This window comes from Pleurodeles waltl, chromosome 8 (genome assembly GCF_031143425.1).
Source record: "Pleurodeles waltl isolate 20211129_DDA chromosome 8, aPleWal1.hap1.20221129, whole genome shotgun sequence".
Lineage (NCBI taxonomy): Eukaryota > Metazoa > Chordata > Amphibia > Caudata > Salamandridae > Pleurodeles > Pleurodeles waltl.
Genome location: NC_090447.1, coordinates 758420309 through 758439550, shown reverse-complemented (window position 1 = coordinate 758439550; position 19242 = coordinate 758420309). Strand labels below are relative to the sequence as shown.

Sequence of the window (19242 nt, the reverse complement as noted above, 5' to 3'; positions counted from 1 at the left end):
GGTATAGACCCTCTTGCCCAGTGTAACTTATCAACAGAACCACTACCATTAACCTCTTGGGTACCCAGGACGTAACATTTACGTCCTCATTTGCACCGCTCGGATGTCGAGGATGTAACCATTACGTCCTACTATAGGCCCTCGCTCCCCCCGATGGCCAAGCACCCCCCTCCCATGGGCAGGGATGGAAGGGGAATTGCTTCCTCTTCCACCCCCAACCAAAACCCAATCCCCCCCAGTGACGTCTGATGACGTCAGCGCGCGATTGCGCACGGACCTCATCAGAGGCCGCTCCCACTTCCAGCATGGATCGGAAGAGAAATGCAAAAGCATTTCTCTTCCGATCACGTGGTGGGGTGGAAGAGACATCAAAGGAGAGGAAAGGCCTTTCCTTTGATGTCTCTCTGAGCATTCGGGCAGCAGAAATGCCCTCTAGACACCAGGGAGTTTTTTTGTTTTTTTGTTATTGTCATGAGGGGAGCGACCCCTTGGGCAAGGGTCGCTCCCAAAGCGGGCAAATTATTTTAAGGCCATTTTTACCCACCTGGGGCAGATCGGCCTATTCTAATTAGGCCGATCTGCCCTGGGGGGAGGGGGGAGGCGGCCAGAAACCTCTAGACACCAGGTATCCTTTTAAAACCAAACAATGTAATTTTTTTTTTTTTTTTTTTTTTTTTTTTTTTTTTTACTCAGGAGCGGCCCCTCTAGTCAAGGGTCGCGCACCCCTGTGGGGAAAATTATCTTTAGGCCATTTCTGCCCTCCTTGGGGGCGGATCAGCCTATTTTCATTAGGCTTGGGGGCAGAAACCACTAGACACCAGGGATATTTTTTTTTGGTCAGTTTCACGTAAGGGGAGCAACCCCTTAGACAAGGGTCACCCCCCTGGGGGGTGAATTTATTTTAGACCATTTCTGCCCCCTCCCCCACCCCCCTGGAACAGATCTGCCTATCTTTATATGCTCAACATGCCCGTAAGGGGGCAGAAACCACTAGACACCAGGGAAAGCCTACTATACGCCAGGGAATAAAAAAAAAAAATATATATATATATATATATATATATATATGTAGTGGGGTGGGGGCTACCAACCAGTACGGGCATAGTTATGCCCCCACCCCATCTGAAGGGTGGTAACAGCCTTTCACCTCTCCCCCGCACACTAAAATATCTTAACCCACGGCAAGCAAGAGGACATTTGATTATTTTTGGTTTTGGTTTCACATTTGGGCCATGAGAGCTTGGCTAACTCTCGAAATCGTCCCACTTGGAATGGTGAGAAATACCTAACGGGGGTGATTAATGAGTATTAAGCGCTCCTACTCTCATACCAAATAACTCGTGATGTAGTGTAATACATGGTGCAAAATACTGGGGTTACACCCTCTAAATCCCCCAACGTGATAACAAACAGTTATCAAAATTAAACAGTATGTATTTGCACACGTGAACAAATTGAATTCAAATGAGTACAAAAACAGTAAATAGCTCAAATCTCATATTTATCTCCAAAACAATGACAATTCTTAAGTCCAAACGTCACAGTGATACAATAAACCAAAATACAAAGTTCCCAAATTTGATATCCTCCTTATGTTGAAGTTCCAAATTATATAGTCCATTTCCAAACGTAACTTAAGTCCGCTGTGTGTTCCACTCAATGATCCAAACTTATTCTATCCATCCAATATAGTCCTTTCAAAATTGGTTCATCCCAAAAGTTACCACTTATAGTTCATCCGTCGTCAACACGTGTTTCATCCGGGGAGTGCCCCTGGATTTCCTCAGGACCTCCTTCCAAATCGAATCGAGTTGTTTATATGCTTGTTAATCCTCCCTGTAATTCCAAAAACCTCTAATGTACCCAGCAGTTATCAGTTTCCTTAACTTGCATTCAGGTAAGTATTAGTAACCACTCTATTCCAGATGTTATGGGTTGAATAAGCCGAGCAAGTGCGCTCTCAACTGTTAAACTTGGAATGGTGAGGGCTGCACTTTTTGGACTCTGGAACGCTGCCATGTAGAAAAATCTACAAGACCTAGACACATCTGAAAACTAAACATCTGGTGAGTCCAGGGTGTGTGCTTCACGTGCACCCGCACCATTTTCTTACCCACAATGCCCTGCAAACCCCCAACTTTTCTGGAAATCACACATTTTTCCCACATTTTTGTGATGGAACCTTCCGGAATCTGCAGGAATCCACAAAATTCCTGCCACCCAGCATTGTTGCATCTATACTGATACAAATTCTGCCCCACTTGTCAGCCTAAAAACTTTTTTCCAAACTGCCCTTTTGGACCTGCTTTGGTTCCCCCTCAATTTCAACAGGTTTTTGTCTCTTCCCTGTCACAGGCACTTGGCCCACCTACACAAGTGAGGTATAATTTTTACCGGGAGACTGAGGGGAACGTTGGGTGGTAGGAAATTTGTCCCAGTGCGGTGATCCCACACAGAAATGTGGGGAAAATGTGATGATTTTATTTAGCTAAATTTGAGGTTTTCTGAGGATTCTGGGTAAGAAAACACTGGGGGAATCCACACAAGTCACACCTCCCTGGACTCCCTCGGGTGTCTAGTTTTAGGAAATGTTTGGGTTTGGTAAGTTTCCCTATATGCCTGCTGAGCCCAGGGCCAAAAAGGCAGGTCCCCCGCGCAAAAACAGGTAGTTTTGTATTTGATCATTTTGATGGTCAACATATTGTTTTGGGGCATTTCCTTTCGCGGGCACTAGGCCTATCCACACAAGTGAGGTGCCATTTTTAACAGGAGTCTTGGGGGGATGTGGGGTATAAAGAAGATTGTGGCTTCCCTCAGATTGCATAACTTTACAACACCAAAATGTGTGGAAAAAAATTTTTTTTGCCAAATTTTGAGGTTTGCAAAGGATTCTGGGTAACAGAGCCTGGTGAGAGCCCCACAAGTCACCCCATCTTGGATTCCCCTTGGTGTCTAGTTTTCAAAATGCACAGGTTTGGTAGGTTTCCCTAGGTACTGGCTAAGCTAGACCCAAAATCCACAGCTAGGCACTTTCCAAAAAACACATCAGTTGTCAATGTAAAAATGTGATGTGTCCCTGTTGAGTTTTGGGGCATTTCCTGTTGCTGGCACTAGGCCTACCCACACAAGTGAGATACCATTTTTATCGGGAGACTTAGGGGAATGCTGGGTGGAAGGAAATTTGGGTCTCCTCTCAGATTCAAGAACTTTCTGTCACCGAAATGTGAGGAAAAGGTGTTTTTTTGCCAAATATTGAGGTTTGCATAGGATTCTGGATAACAGAACCTGGTGAGAGCCCCACAAGTCACCTCCTCCTGGATTCCCCTAGGTGTCTAGTTTTAAAAAATGCACAGGTTTGGTAGGTTTCCCTAGGTACCGGCTGAGCTAGAGGCCAAAATCCATAGCTAGGCACTTTGCAAAAAAACACGTCAGATTTTAATGTAAAAATTTGATGTGTCCATGTTGTGTTTCCTGTCACGGGCACTAGGCCTACCCACACAAGTGAGGTACCATTTTTATCGGGAGATTCAGGGGAACAGAGAATGGAAGAACAAGTGCTATTGCCCCTTGTCTTTCTCTACATTTTTTCCTTCCAAATGTAAGACAGTGTGTATTTGAGTCTATTTGAGAAATGCCCTGTAATTTACATGCTAATATGGGGACCCCGGAAATCTGAGATGTGCAAATAACCACTGCTTCTCAACACCTTATCTTGTGCCCATTGTGGAAATACAAAAGTTTCCTTGTTACCTATTTTTCACACTTTATATTTCACCAAATGAATTGCTATGTACCGGGTATACAATCAAAACCCATTGCAAGGTGAGCTCATTTACTGGCTCTGGGTACCTAGGGTTCTGGATAAACCTACAAGCCTTGTCCAGCAGACGTAACAGTATATTGCTTTCAAAGTCTGACATCGCAGCAAAAAGTTAAGAATAAAACGTGGAGAAAAATGTTTTTTTCAACCTCAATTTCAATATTTTTTTGTATTTCAGCTGTTATTTTCTGTAGGGAAACAAATGACCCCTTGCTGAATTCAGAATTCTGTCTACTTTTCAGAAATGTTTAGCTTTCCAAGATCCAGCATTGGTTTCACACACATTTTTGTCACTAACTGGAAGGAGGCTAAAAGCACAAAAAAATAGTAAAAATGGGGTATGTCCCAGTAAAATGCCAAAATTGTGTTGGAAAATTGGGTTTTCTGATTCAAGTCTGCCTGTTCCTGAAAGGTGGGAAGATGGCGATTGTAGCACTGCAAACCCTTTGTTGATGACGTTTTCAGGGAAAAAAAACACAGGCCTTCTTCTGCAGCCCTTTTTTCCCATTTAGAAAATAAAATAAAAAATTGTGCTGTATTTTGGCTAATTTCTTTGTCTCCTCCAAGGTAACCCACAAACTCTGGGTACCTCTAGAATCCCTAGAATGTTGGAAAAAAGGACATACATTTTACGTGGGTAGCTTACGTGGACAAAAAGTTATCAGTGTCAAAGCACGAACTGCCCCAAATAGTAAAAAGAATGCCTGCCACCTGAGGGAGAAAAGGCCTGGCAGCCAAGGTGTTAAGGGAATTGAAAAAAGATTGTTGCAAATGGGTTCCGCCCATCTAGTAAGCCAGGATTTTTTGCTATGCATCACCTGGTTTTTGGATCTTTATTGTGGAGGAGTCTCACTACCAGAGCCACACTCGTGGTAATTGCATAGTAACTGGGCTACGTGTATTTACCGCCAGTGCCCCCTTTCAAGATAAGGCTGATGCATTGTTGCTAGGATGACACACTGGGCTGGGTACACGTGAATATATTTGCAGACGTGTGTAGGCTATGCATACAAGACTACCATCGTACGCAGCCTGAAGTGCGCAAATGTAGCCTGGTGCAGAAGGCACCTGGCCAGTGTAGGTGCTGATCTGTGGGTGGGCCTTATAATATTAGTGGGTTTTCATGGATATGTGAGGAGGGTTACAGGGTTATCTTTAGTTTCACTGTATTATACACCTATGTGAAATCTGCCTTAAAGTGCAGTTTCGCTTCACTTAGGCCTGCACTGTCCAGTGAGGTGTCAAACTAGGAGAAACCTGCATGCCGACTTTGAGTATGCCAGTCCTATTAACATACATGTACATCCTGTGAGTCTTCCAGAAGTGTCTTATTTCTTTGGCTGAGCTTAGGATTAGATTCCAGGGCGTTAGCCCCTCTGCTGGGCTAATTTATTTACTTTGCTCTCCAGCAGAGGAAGAGAAAGTCCTCCATACACAAAGAGGAAAGGAGCAATTATCAGTGCTTGACTCCTTTCCTGATAAGGAAAGAGTGGAGAGGAAAATATGCATCTAGTAATTAACTGTCACCCAGCACCTGGGCTGGGTCAGCCCAGGCCCACTGAAAAAGGAGGAAACCCAGACATTTGGAGCAAAACACAGGAGGTGGTCCCCTATGAAGTTTTGGTGGGAAGGTAACAGTGATGTCAGCTAGGGGTGAAGCTTAGGCCCTCAGAGGAGCTCAGCACAGAGAAAACTTGACATCATGAAGCTCCCTCTTTTTCTCGTGCGTGGTACTCTGGCCGGCACAAAGCATAACTGTAAGGAAGGCCAGCCCCCAATAAGAGCATTTAACAATCAGTCAGGTTGGATTTGCGACCGGAAGCATTATGCCATATAACACTTACACTTGATGTGGAGGATTGAAAGAGAGGAAACGTTGCCCAAGTTAAACCACCATTTAGAGGTGGGCACACAAAAATTAGATCCTTCATGCAATAAGCAGATATACCAACTAGGACAAATAGATACCCCCATTTGTTGGTCTGGATGGATAAAACATTTCTTAATGAGTGTTTGGTCCTGAAAAAGGTGGTTGAAAGTAAATGAACCTACCGAAATGCGTGTTGACCATTTCAATGAACAACCTCAGCTTGGGACACCATAACCGTGAGCAGAAGAATAGGCTCCATTGTACCTGTGTATGAGCTGTCTTGTTCTGAGGTTTTGAAGGATGAGTGAGGAAAGAATGCATGGAAATGTGCATATGAGTGTGAGATAGTATTGATGAGTGAGGTTATGACAGCTCAAAGTTATTTTTAAAAAAATATAATGAAATGAGAAGTTTTGTGAAAATGATCAGAAAAAAAACTGTGTCAAAATAAAGTAATATGTAAGATTCTTTTATGAGTCTGTGACAAGCCCCCTGTTGGACTAAGGGTTGTCTCTGCAGCTTGACACCCCCAGTACTAGATGGGTTTTCAGGGATCGAAAAACTGCTATGGTGAATTTTAATATATTTTATGAGGTCGAGCTATTTTTAGATTTTACTGGACCCTTCTGGCCCGTGGACAAAGAACAGGTGTTCTGTTTAGTCAGAAACTGAATTAGCAATTAAGATGCCTTCAGATCTTATTCTTGTCACATTTGCTCTGTGTTCAGAGACAGAGGTCAAAAGTCAGTTTGTCTTCTTGCAATACAAATACTTTTCCTTGTGACTGCAGAGTTCTTTTGTAAGGTGAACCTTTCTGACCTATGTGAAGTGAAAGGCTTTTGGTATCAGGTTTTTCCTAACACACAACATTTATATAACTAAGTCAACTTTACAAACCTTTCAAAATATATTTCAGAAACTGTGAAAGACTAATTTTTGTACTTCTGTGTGATAAAAAAATATTTCAATAGGATGAAAAAAAGTCAGAACACTACTTGGTGATGAGCAGATGATAAATGTTTTCAAAACCCAATTTTCACAGATTATTGTTAATACACTTTATAGTTTTATCAGTGAAGCTGCAAGTTAGAGGGAAGGTTTTTGGACATTTCTTGTAAATTTACTGTCTGTAAATAACAGTGCGATACCACATCAACACTTAGTAATATATTTATTAAAAGTGAGTGTTTAAACATAAACTGAGAAACACTCCTGGCCTGATGGCACAGCTATTAGTGAACTAAGAGGCAAGTCATGCATAGATCATATGTACCCTATATGTGGGCTAGATTTATTATACATGAAGCAAACGTTTAGTGTATTTAATCAAACAAAAGAGGATTTATTTTCATAGCAGAAATGCTGAATTCCTACAATTTGAGACCTGTTTCCGGGTCAAGTATATTACAGTTAAGTAGAGTAGATTATTCCTGCAGGTCTAGTAACATTTTTATGCTTTTCCAAGACCTGGTTTCTCCATGGCCAGTGACACTGGCTCATTACACCCCCTGAGGACCTGGTCTGGGAAGTCTTGTGGTAATGCACCCCAGATGCCAGGCAAGACTGCCAGGAAGGCATGGGTCTGGGGAGGGCAAAGCAGAGGAGAAGGCTGGTGCAGGGAGCCAATGAAATCAGCTGCCCACAGAGTGCACCATCTGGAGCCCTGTGGAGACTGTTCTTCGTGGTCAAGAGCCTGCCTCCAAGAGCAAATGAGCCCAAGATCATCAAAGTGGCCCAGTGAGGGTTGATATATGGCTGTTTAAAGAATTTGGCCTTTGACCCCTGAATGAAATAGAGCATGTGGTGCTCCACTGCATCTTGTGAAAATACCTCCAGGGTGGCCCAGTTCTCAGGGGTCAGCATATTAATAATTTTTTCCCAGGGAGGGTGTGTGTGCATGGAGCCAAATCTTCAGATGCATTCGTGGTCTGGGGACTCCAGGCCTGGTGCAGGTACGATGGGTCCCGAAACCCAGAAGTCAGTAATTGAAGGGTGGGAATGTGGCCTGAAGCCACCCTGCTTCATTGCCCTCTGGTCCCCCCCCCCTTTCCATGTGTAGGGGGAAGGACTAGCAGAAGGACCTTTGAGATGTCCCTGCCCAAGGGAGAACAGTACGGGTGGCGGAATCAGGAAAATAGTTGCTGGCTCCCTTGCTGCACAGGAGCAGTGAGTGCACGGGGAGCTCGTGGTGGCTTTCCAATGCCCCTCAACTTAATTGAAGGCTGCTGGTGCCCCGTGTGGGGAAGTGACACCAGAACTTAAAAACACAAATAAAACAAAAGCATAGTGCAAGGCTGCATGCACAAAACAGTTGAGTAAATCTGCTAATATAACATGCAGGGCTCATGGTCTGCCAGTACCCCATAGTGCCCCAGAAGGCTTCATTTGCATACAGTTGTTTTGCCTGTGGTGCCCCAGGCAGAGGCAGGGGCACCACCAATGTAAAATGTAAGTGCTATAGGGACTCAGGGAGTACAGCAGCCCCCACAGGCCGAACCTTTAAGAGTAACTCTATGTGTCCCAGGAACTAGAATGCATGACCTGGGAGACTTTACATTCTAGCACTCCTTTAGCTGGCGCTTTTGCTTGGGAGTGTAGGAATCTCTAGTTATTGGTCATATGGCTGCATGTTATACGTGTAAAAGAGAGCCTCAGACACATGTTGTTTTTAGTGTTTTATTTAAGGTATATTGTTGACAATTATGTTTTTCTAACATTGCAGTGCTTTAATTAAAAGTTATGCTTGTGTTTTAACATAGTTACTGATTCTACTGATATGACTTTTTAACATGTGGTTATTGTTCATATAATGTGGTGACCCCACGACAATGCCAATAGACCTGCTTCATTTAAAGTGACATCACCTTATATTGTAATGTTCTGTCTGATATAGGTAGGGCGGGGTATTGTGATTTTGGAGTCATTGTGATTTTTGGGGTCATGATCCCCTAGGCATCAAATATGATTTCACAATGTCACCAAACACATTCTTAACTATCTCATGTATATAGTCATACATTAATGCGTAGTCTTTAGTACTGTCTGTGTGATGTACTTTTGCTTTTCCAAAAAAATAGTACTGACTCAACAGTTATTTATTGAGTATTACTGCACGCCAGTGAATGGAGATTATGAGCCCACACACCTTCCTTAATTAGGCCTTAGACGTGGACTATGGCATCCCATACTGCACTTTTTGTGTGTAAAGAAAGTTTCCAGTGTTTGTCGAGCTGAATTGGCACCACATATGTGGCATGGTACCAAAATCTTCACCAACATCTTCTCCAACATTGCTTTGAGGATCCGTGTATGGCTCTCAATCTCAGTGAGGTGAAGAAAATATTTTAAGGGTTTGTATATTGTAAATATTGATGACCTTGAGGATCTCCACTTTATTATTGCCAAAGAGATCTTCAGGTATTTTAGGGGTGTTTCTCATTTCGACATATCCTTTTGTTTGATATTTTTTCAAAAGTGTTTTATACCTTCCTAACTCTATTTTAGAGCTTTTGGCCTAGTGCAAAAGTTTTATCATCCGAAAATTATTCTTAGAGGACAAATACAAGTTATGAACAATGTTTTCTCATCTTATACCACTCCTTAAGAAGTTAGTTCACTTGATGAATGGGGGAGGTCATTTTTTACAATCTGTGTATTTTGAACAAAGTTATAAATATCACACTAGGAAACAGTTTACCTAAGTCTCCAACTTCTATAATCTAAATGGATTGAGAACCCAAAGCTGACATAGAACTCATCTAATGAAATTCTATAAAAGCTTATTAGTGGCCACCTACAAGGAAAAACAAAATAACTTGTCCATTGGCAACTTATTTGCAGCAACAGCCTATGGTTAATATTTCAAGTTACCAAGTATTCTCAACTTCGCCTACTGGTGCAAGTGCTTTACTCAGCAAGTAAATCACCCAAATCCCATCACCCTTCTTCATCACTAACTTTGGTGTTTAAGAAAGCAATAATATCGTCAAAATATCCCAGGCAGACAATTTTACTGTAATAACATATTCTTTCTTCAATGTAATTAGCAAGTACAATTTGTATTATTGTAGTCCAAGCCTATGTATCTGTCGTTTTCTTCAAACAAAAATGTATTTCCCGATCTAACTTAAATGGCCAATGAGAATAATCCAGCCAAACTCCAAACTGATCAGGAGCACAAGTGATTTCATCTAAATCCCTGAAATGGGTATAGTGCATTTGCAGTATATAATAACATCTAAGTCACAGTGTGAAGTTTCATTTGGCACAGGTATAATGTATGATTGGAATGAAAGAGTGAAGAATCAGCTTACGCAAGTAAGGGAAACTAATATTTTAATTTTACATATAAAAATGAAACGGCACCGTTAGACCTGTCATTTTTATGGTTGTCTTCCCCCAAAACGCCTTTTTTGCCTCACATTTTTGATGATTTATTTTTGTTGGCCTTGGGACTGTGAGCACTTTACCTCTGCTGACTAGTGTTAAAGTGCATGTGCTCTCTCCCTTAACCATGGTTTGATTGTTACATCCACAATCGGCATATTTAATTTACGATAAGTCCCTTGTAAAGGGCACCACACCTGCGAGGATCTGGAAAATAAAATGGTACTAGTGGGACCGCAGCATTGCTTGTGCCACTCACTCAAGTAGCCCTTAATCATATCGAACAAAAAGTGGCAGCTAGAGGACTGTTTACTGCACCACCTGTAGTAATCATCCACTTCTAAACAACCGTTGTCCACCTCTAAAGACCAGCTACCAAATTGTCAAGCATTAGAAATATTTCTTCATAATAGAGAGGCAACAAAGATGTAAAGTGTGTGAACAGAAACGTCATCCAAGAAGCAATACAAGACAAGTAGGGCTTTTATGTTTGTCTTTTTATTCGTGTTGTTCATCAAAAGCCAGCGTGTTTTTCCTTTTCACAGGCTTCATCAGGGCAACATTCACTGGAGACGATGTACAGAACCAGTCATGTCAATCTGTATCAGCAAGATAAGCCAGGTATCCAGAGCATTCTCCCAAAAATGTAGAAATTCTCAAATTGTACCACCAATTCCCTGTCAGCTGCATTAGGTCTCAGCCATGTTTGAGAGGTCAGTAATTCAATCTTCTGTACCGTGTTCTGTAAAGCAACCGCTTCCAAACTCCAAGCCAGTCAAAATCAGTAAGCTTGATCTCAAACCTGGCTGAGACGTATAGAGGGTTACTGGGAATTGATGCTACAATTTGAGAATATCTACTTTTTTTGGTGTAAATAGGTGAGTACAGGTGCTTTCACTCTGGTACGTTTAGGTGTCTGTCAGATTTCACCTAGGATTTTTACATGCACACACAGACTAAAACACATGCCCACACACACACACACACTCCACTCTCCACTCTGTTTTGAAGTTCTTAAAAAACATTGGTTATTTAAAAAAAAGATTTTTGAGTACCAATAACAATCCACACTGCTGTCCCTTTCTACTGCCCCTTAAGCACCGCTCTTGCCCAGGTTCTCAAATAATGTATGTTGACAAGATAAGGCAGCATGATTGTTGGGAAAGCTGAAGCTCACTCTGCCCCAATCTTGCCAAGCTACACCTCTGGGGATGTCCTACACCTGCCTCCGTCCTGTGCAGTCAGCGGGACTCTACCTGCCAGCCCCATGCACCCAGGCCCACGGCAAGTGCCTGTGTGGCAGTTAACATCGGATCATACTGTGTATGTATAGGTGACCCCTTGATATGTGCTGGTGTGGACATCGTATGTGTTCTAAACATGAACGAACAGTCCCCAACTCCCACCACCCAGGGCACACTGCCAGTATTCAAGCGCCCAAAGTCCATCATACCAGTAATGCAGATAAAACAGTGCACCAGTGGCAGAGATGCTTCGAAGAGCTTCAATGAGGAGTGGCCAGTCTGCACCCACATATATATTTGCAGGCTGCCTGTTGCTTGTGCAACTCGTGGTGCCTTATGTCGTCTGTGGTGGGTGCCGAGCAACTGGTCATGCTGGTCCGTGGACTGTCACCACTCCTCTGGGCATCATCCAGCAGTGACAAATTATAGGAATGAGAGGTGGATTAGAGAACATCAGCTGTGCATGGGGTCGGAAGTGGGCCCTGACTGGGCCCCTTCCATGGCCAGGTTCGAGTCGGTGCCAGCATGGGATAAGTCTGAGAGACAATCCATTGACAGTATGTGGCTGCCTTCCGTGGCTAGATTCGAGTCGGTGCCAGCATGGGATGAGTCTGAGAGACGATCCCTTGATGGTACGTGGCCGGTCTACTGAGGTGGCTTGTGGCCTCCAGGACAGCCTGTCTGTCAAGGTCCATCTGCCACCTGGTTGGGTGCCTGCCTCCCCTCACCCCACCCTGCCAAAACTACCTTATGGTGTTGCTAAAGCCTCTCTTGCTGGGGGGGGTGACGAAGGGGAGCAACAGTACAGTGTGTCTGTCCAGTCCTACACGTCCAGTGGTGTGTCGAAGAAATGTGAATGGTCATCAACCATGACCTTGATGAAGGAGGGAACGAGCAGCATATACTGGGAGTGTGCATTTCAGTTCCAGAAATAAGATCCTCTTGCGCTGGACTGCCAGCGTGTAGTCCGGAAAGATGGCGATCATGCTATGCTATTGCCAAGTCGCAAGGGGCCAGATAATTGGGCTGCATGCAGTAGGGTGTCTCTATCCCTGTAGGAGAGTAGCCTAGCCACCCCAGGACGTAGCGGTGATCCCAACGGCAGAGATCTCGCTGGCACACAGTGTGCTCTCTGCAGGAGAAAGAATTAGGAGAGGCCACAGGGGAGAACATTGCTGCGGAGCCACGTCTTAAGATAGGTCTCTACATCGTTGCCCTTCACCCCTCGGGAGACTCACCACTCTGACATTATTGCGTTTCCTTTGGCTTTCTGCATCTTCTGCTCTCTGATCAAGCTGTGTCGTTTTTTCAGTGAGGGACGTAACCTCTTTTTGGTTCAAAGTGTGGATGGCAGCTTTGTTGGACTTCACTTTGTCTGTACGTTTGCCGTCGTCGTCCCACAAGATGGTCCATTGTAGCGCACTAAGGCTATTTTGGTCTCAAGGGTCTTCGTGGTGGTATTGATAGTGTAAGGAATGCAGTCCAGCTTGTCTGGGGCTGCACTCTCATATGGGGCCCCTCATCGTCTAGTTGTGCCTCTGCCACATAAGGTGGTGTGGCCTCTCAGCCTGACTGGATGTTCTCCCTTGGTCGATCTGGTGTGACCCATACTGCAGCAGGTCTAACAAGGCCAACAGTGCACGTTTGATGAATGTTTCAGTGTGGGACGTGGGGCACGTAGCACCACCCCGATCACAACACCCAGTGAGTGTAGAAGTGTCCAGCATCCAGGGGTATCGCCACAGTTGCAAGGTACTCAGATTAAGGGATGGGGGCAGTATATCCCTCTAGGGTCCAGTGGAGCGATCGAGTGGCTCCTTGGGCATCACTTTTTGAGTCTGGGATCCTGAAGTGCAGCCAGTGTGTTGCCCTCAGTATCATAATTTTTCATTGGGTTGTGAGCATGCCACTGGGCTGGGAAGACTCCCCACTGATGCCCTCCTTCACATAGTGTCTGGAACGGCCTCTGGGGGGTTATCTGCGGAGATGGACTGGTGGATCAACTTGGGCTTCGGGCCTCAGCAGGCGGAGAGGGATCTTTGCTCTGAATCCGCCTGGCCCTGTTGTCTCAGCATGGCCCCCACAGTAAGCCATGTTTGTGGCAGTTGCAAGCCACTATGTCGGTCTGGGTGTTTGCTGCTGGGGTCCCTGGGCTCGAGGGACCGACAGGGCACACCAGTGGGGCCGGGACAACAAGTCACTTAGTGTCAGGAGCCATAGACTGCTCCATTCATCCTGTGCCCCTTGGCAGCTCCACTGGAGACATCTTGGTCTCACTGCGAATTTCTGTGTTCTCAAGATCTCTCGCTGTGCCCTGGCTCCCCGATGTGGCAAAGTCCACATCTGAGTCCACACACCTTCTGGATTGAGATTACAGGTTTTAGGTGCTGTGAGTAGTCACTGATCACTGCAGGATTTTTGGTGGAGGCGACAAAGACAGATGAACCTCTCTAATCCGTGTCCATTTATGTGGTTGGCATGACCAACCCTCCCCCACCCCATTAAAGAACACATTTGATTAAATATTGGGCCATGTAGTCAGGTTCTCCTGTGTTTCAGTCTTACTTTTCAGTGCTTTTGAAATATAATAAGTGTTTCCACATTTGATGTTTAGATGTTTGTTGACCTAGAGTTATCTATTCCATGGTCGTCTCATACCTAAGCTCTCTTCTCTTGTTGAGCCACCCTAACAACTTCACTGTTTTAATACCCTATCTTTATATCCATATCTGAGTGGCTCGGTATTGTAAGAGTCAGTTACCAAGCGTTTGTATTCCATTTTTTGTCTTTAAAAATGTTGTCATATTACTTCTCTTGATTGTGCACGACATTCATACATTCTCCAGTTCCATGATCTGCCCTACTTGTGATCTCCTCTCCTCTAGTCAGCCATCCTTTCTTTTGCAGATGAGGGGTAGAGCATGTTCCCTCCTGGCCTGTGTAAATACCACCTGTAAAGCTATTCTAGAGTTAATTGAGTCCGGATTAATAATAGAATGATCCTGGGTAAATAATGCAGGGCACTAGGCCTTTTTATCTAGTGATAAGTCAATACGGGAGTCATCTGTGCCTGTTATGCGTTCTGATTACTGCTCATTTTATGTGCAGATTCTTGACTCTATACATATCACACCAACAAAAGTGGGACGAAATTAATAACTACTCTGCCTTCATCTTGTCATGTAGTCTGTGGATGTTCGTGATCAGGAAGCATATGTTCTCCCAACCTTTTCTTAAATGTTCATACCCTATCCACATTAAATATCCTGATTTCACCACAGTCCCGAGTATGGTTCCTCGTAGACTTCATGTTACATAACTACCTTATTTAAGATTACCCTATATTTAAGCCTCCTGTCAGGTCTTTCTTCTCCACACCCTCTAAGAGGGGAACTTCACTGATCTACTTGTCTGCAGTTAGATGCAAGCCTTTGTGAACATAACCCCTCCCTGCTCTGTCCCTATAGGCTCAGTCTTCCTCTCTAGCAATACATCACATCACAATTCATTTTCACTCAGCTTGTGGCAAATTATAATCAATCGAGACATTATGTCATTACAGAATCTCCGTCTCCTGCTCCTTTATCCAATATAATTCTGCTGTGATGCAGACATGTATTGGTACCATCTGTGCTGCTTCGGTCATTGTGTTTGCTTGCGTGTGCTTCTCTGACTCTACCGTCTGCCTCTTTACCTGTCCCATGCCTTTTAGGGATGCTGGTGTAGCGAGAGTGGCCCTTCACGTTGTGCTTTCTTGAATATATCACCATATAATGGGGTCCATCCTCCCTAGTTCTTCTTAAACCTCTTACATGGTCCTGTCTCTTGTGTAGTATCGAAAGTGTAAGACCGATGTGTTTCCTACTTTAAAGTATGGGAAACTCTTCTTTCTCTCTGTTCTCTGAACCTGCAGTTTAGGGTTTATGGGGTGGGGGCCTCTTTTCCAACTGACTTGCAATCACTCTGTGTGGTCTTTAAAGTATAACGCAGGAGGAAACTTCTCCTTGTCAACCCAGCCCTTGAACCAGTCATCCAGGAAGCATTCAGTGATGCTTCCTCTTGGCTCTTGCATACCCATAATCTGCTTGGCAGCTATGTAGTGTCCTTAGTTCTGATTTACTGTTAACTTCTTCTCAGGTTTAGTGTTTTGAAATGTTCTCCCTCACGACTCCTTAACTGTTTCTAAGATCTTCTGCATGTGTTGGAGAATTGCCGAGGCTTCCACACTTAATGGTCCTATTGCCATTTGCAGCAATTCTGTTGTGCCTGCCTTTGCCTTAAACTAATGTACCATCTAGGTCTCAGCCTCTGGCAACCCTTTTCCTTCATCATTTACAGGTTAATGCTTTTTTGCTTATCTGATATTTTGTGTCATTATGTTTGTTAGGCTATTACATTGTTGCCTAGTCTTTCAGCGTTCTAGGGAGGATTGTCAAAAAGGCAATGGCATCATATGCAAAGACAGTTACTGCTATTTGCCATTGACTACTCCCTCCACCATGGTACATATCGATTCGAATTCTCGGCGCAATGCATAAAAACATCATGTGTTAATATCTGTTTTAGTTATTAGCTTTTTTTGTTTTTCTCATTTAAGTGCACATCTAGGTGCTGGGATGAGCAGTGATATCTACCAGCAAATTGTGGTTAAAAAAATAAGCAAAAGAGCCGACCTTAGCAGCTTTTAATATAAGCAAGACTCCTCCTTCCACATGTGTAATTTATTCCGAAGCTTGAGGCTCATCACTGAAAATGTTGAGATTTACAATATGTTGGAGGAGTCCCGAAAAGGCAAAATTCAATAAAGCACAGAAATGTTTGGGGTTAACATTGAGATAATCTATATGAGATTGGAAGATGCAGTGCTTCATCCTTACGCCTCCTTGACTCTTTCTGTGATTGTATACTCGTATAAGTAAATTTTTGTAAAGCGCACAATTGCTGAGGTGTCTTAGCACTAGTGTTCTTTACATGGCAAGCCATTAACTAATTACTAAGCTTGGAAAGGAGCTATGATTAAGGCATTTTTCTAAATGATGCTCTGTTAGCTTGAGATCTGAGGACAAAAGGCAAGGTGTTCTACGGTCTACATACTAGAAAAGAGAAACTTCCCACACCCCCCACTTAGCTTTCTTGGGTGACTCACCAAGGTCCTCCACACTTAAGGATCCCATTCCTATCTGCGACAAGTCTGTTGTGTCTGCCTTTGCCTTAAACTAGTTTGCAACCTAGGTCTCAATTTGTGGCAGTTCTTTTCCTGCATCATTGACTGGTTGAAGCTTTATTTTACTTGTTGATACTGAAACTTTATTTTATTTGTTTGATATTTTGTGACAGTGTATCTGTTTAGGTTATGACAAGGTTGCTTATTCCTAAGAGAAGCAGGCACATTTGGCTTGGCCCCAATAGCATGACCTCATTGTTAGTAGCTGCATTCTGCTTCAACTTTAGCTTTATGCTAAGGCGTAGTTCTTGAACAATGTCTCTTGGGCCATTCATTGTTAGTGCAGGAACATATACCTTCGAAGTTGCTCTTTTGTTATAAAACAAAAAATACTTTAAAAAAAAAAAAAATCTGTTGAGCTGTTCATCTGCATATAAATTAGGGTGCCACTGAAATTACATTTCAGACCTTCACAGTAGATTATTTGGAGTAGACACCTTATTGATATGTTAAATAGCAAGGAAGCAATAGAGACTCCTCCGTCTATAGACAGCAGCGTGAAAGAGCTAGAACCCAACTGGGCTTGTATTATCATAGCTGTACTCGCTTCACTGACAATCACTCCTCTTTTCTTTATCCATTATGTAGATGTATTTTATTTTCTTAGGATGTTTTTATGTTTTGCATTTGCATGTAGATTACAATGAGAGGAATCCCACGTTAATTGTCAACTTCCCTCCTATGCCGCTGAGCCACCCGGGCCACTGAGGGTTTAGCACTTATTTCTGTGCTGCCTTTCTGTAATGGGAATAAGTTACGTCAACAATACGTTGCTCTATTTAAAGTCACACTAGCTCTTCCTTTAAAGTTCTGAATACTTATACTCCTTATAGTAACAGATGTCCTAGTTTTTTCAGTTTTATGCTTCAAATCTTTTTATTTGGTATTTCAAGAACAAAGAGAAATGTGCAATACTACGAGCATTACATCACTCGTCGTAGATGTCACATATATAACAAAAACATCAAAACACTCCTTCAAGACGCCACCGTCTCACTCCATCCACCATAGCGCGCAGAGTGATAAAATGTACACAATATGGCAATTCATGAGTTGAGTGTTTTCATCGTAGTCAGTATCTTCAGATTGTGAGGTGGTGGTAATGTCTGTCAGGTGTAGTAAGCGGAGGTATTTGAGGCATGTTAGTTCCCTTAAGTCTGCAGAGAATAAGACTATATACGGGGAACTCTGGCGCCCGTACAAGTCGCCCTGTACAATGATATTAAGTGTCTCCATCCCCAGTATATGCCAAAGGCGATGCACCCATCCCTGGTGCATTGGAATGTGTCCTGTGCCCCAGTGTGTGAAGTTATTCTGGAAGGCTGCTCCTAAAGCTAGTCCAATCTGTCGCTCCCTGCGAGATTTCAGTGGGAAGATGAGCACGTTTTGAAGCCCCAGAACCGTGGAAGCAGGGAATCAAGGTAATTAAGTGCTCAGATCTGTGTCAATATTGTCAAGAATCTTGTCTGAGTACCAATATGTGGCTATCGTGGTTGCAGTTTTGATGCTGGCTGTGTTGTGGACGGTCTGTCTCGCTCTGTAGTACACCTCCTCCCATTCCTCCTGAGTCAGTTGTCGCACCAGTTCTAGTTTTAATCTCTTTTGACCTGCTGCTTTAACCTGTGTAGTGGCCTGGTTCAAGTAGCTGTACAATTCGGTTACTAGGCGCCTCTCTGAGGTTTTCGTCACCAACCATTTTTCGAAAGGCTTAGGGGAACATTGCGCCCCTGGGTGGACAGTTGGATGTGCAAGCCAGTGTCGAATGTGGAGATAGTGCAATCTCTCTATTTCGGGCAGGTCATAATCTGTGCAAAGTTGGTCAAAGGAAAGTACTTCTGGCTCTTCAGTCCAACCCCACTGCGATCAAGCCACTGACGTCTCCCCGGGGTCTCTTCCAGGACCATGCTTTCCATACATTCAGCCCCCCCAGCTTCACATTGGCATAGGCCTCTGATGTTTCTGCTGGATAGGGGATGCTACTACACTTGAGTGCCAGAAGGGCCCTGGGCCGGGAGTAGGCCACTCACCAGCATGGATCTGCTGTGGGAGCCAGCTATCAGGGGAGCGGGCTGTGGGCTTTCAGCAAGTCTTGTTTGGGTGTAGGTCACAGCAGTCTCATTGCTCCAGTGTGGGTGTTAAGAGACAGAGTGTACAGGCCCCCAGTGCCACTGTCGCTGCTGTTTGTGTCTGCCTGAGGGTATAATTTAAGACCTCAGGGAGTTGGTGAGTGCTGCGTGATGGGGTTCCCCGCCAAAGATGCCAGGGGATGGACCACTAGTGTTGTCGGCCACAGCAAAAGCCAATCCACAAGGGGCCTTTGAGTGCGACCCACAGGTCCCCGGGGCTATTCACTGTCTGCCCCCAACAAGCTTTAGGCAACTCTCTCTTAGGGGTGCAAAGCTAGTGGCCACAGCAACTGTCCCCTTGCACTATGGGCAGGCAATGCCAATCACCCCTTTAGGGTGCAGCAATAGGTGGTGAAACAGGAATACCCAGTGTTCTTCCTGGGCCTGTGGAGGACGGAACCACTATGAAGTGCTCCAAGTCTGTCAGTGGGCGACCCCTGTCCGGCTGTCGTCTGGGGACCAACACGCCCGCTACCTGCGTGTGTTTTGTCACAGCGCCGAGCCTCAGAAGTGCTCTGCGTGGACCGCGAGCCATAGGTCTCACTCCTTCTGGGGCATGGCTGCCTGTGTAG

The 19242-nt window shown here is 44.2% G+C and overlaps 1 protein-coding gene across 1 annotated transcript in view; it reads left to right on the top strand.

The window, feature by feature from the left end:
* Positions 1-19242, top strand: part of MOSPD2 (motile sperm domain containing 2) — a 476198-nt gene that overhangs the window by 303973 nt on the left and 152983 nt on the right. The gene's annotated exons all lie outside the window — the stretch shown is intronic.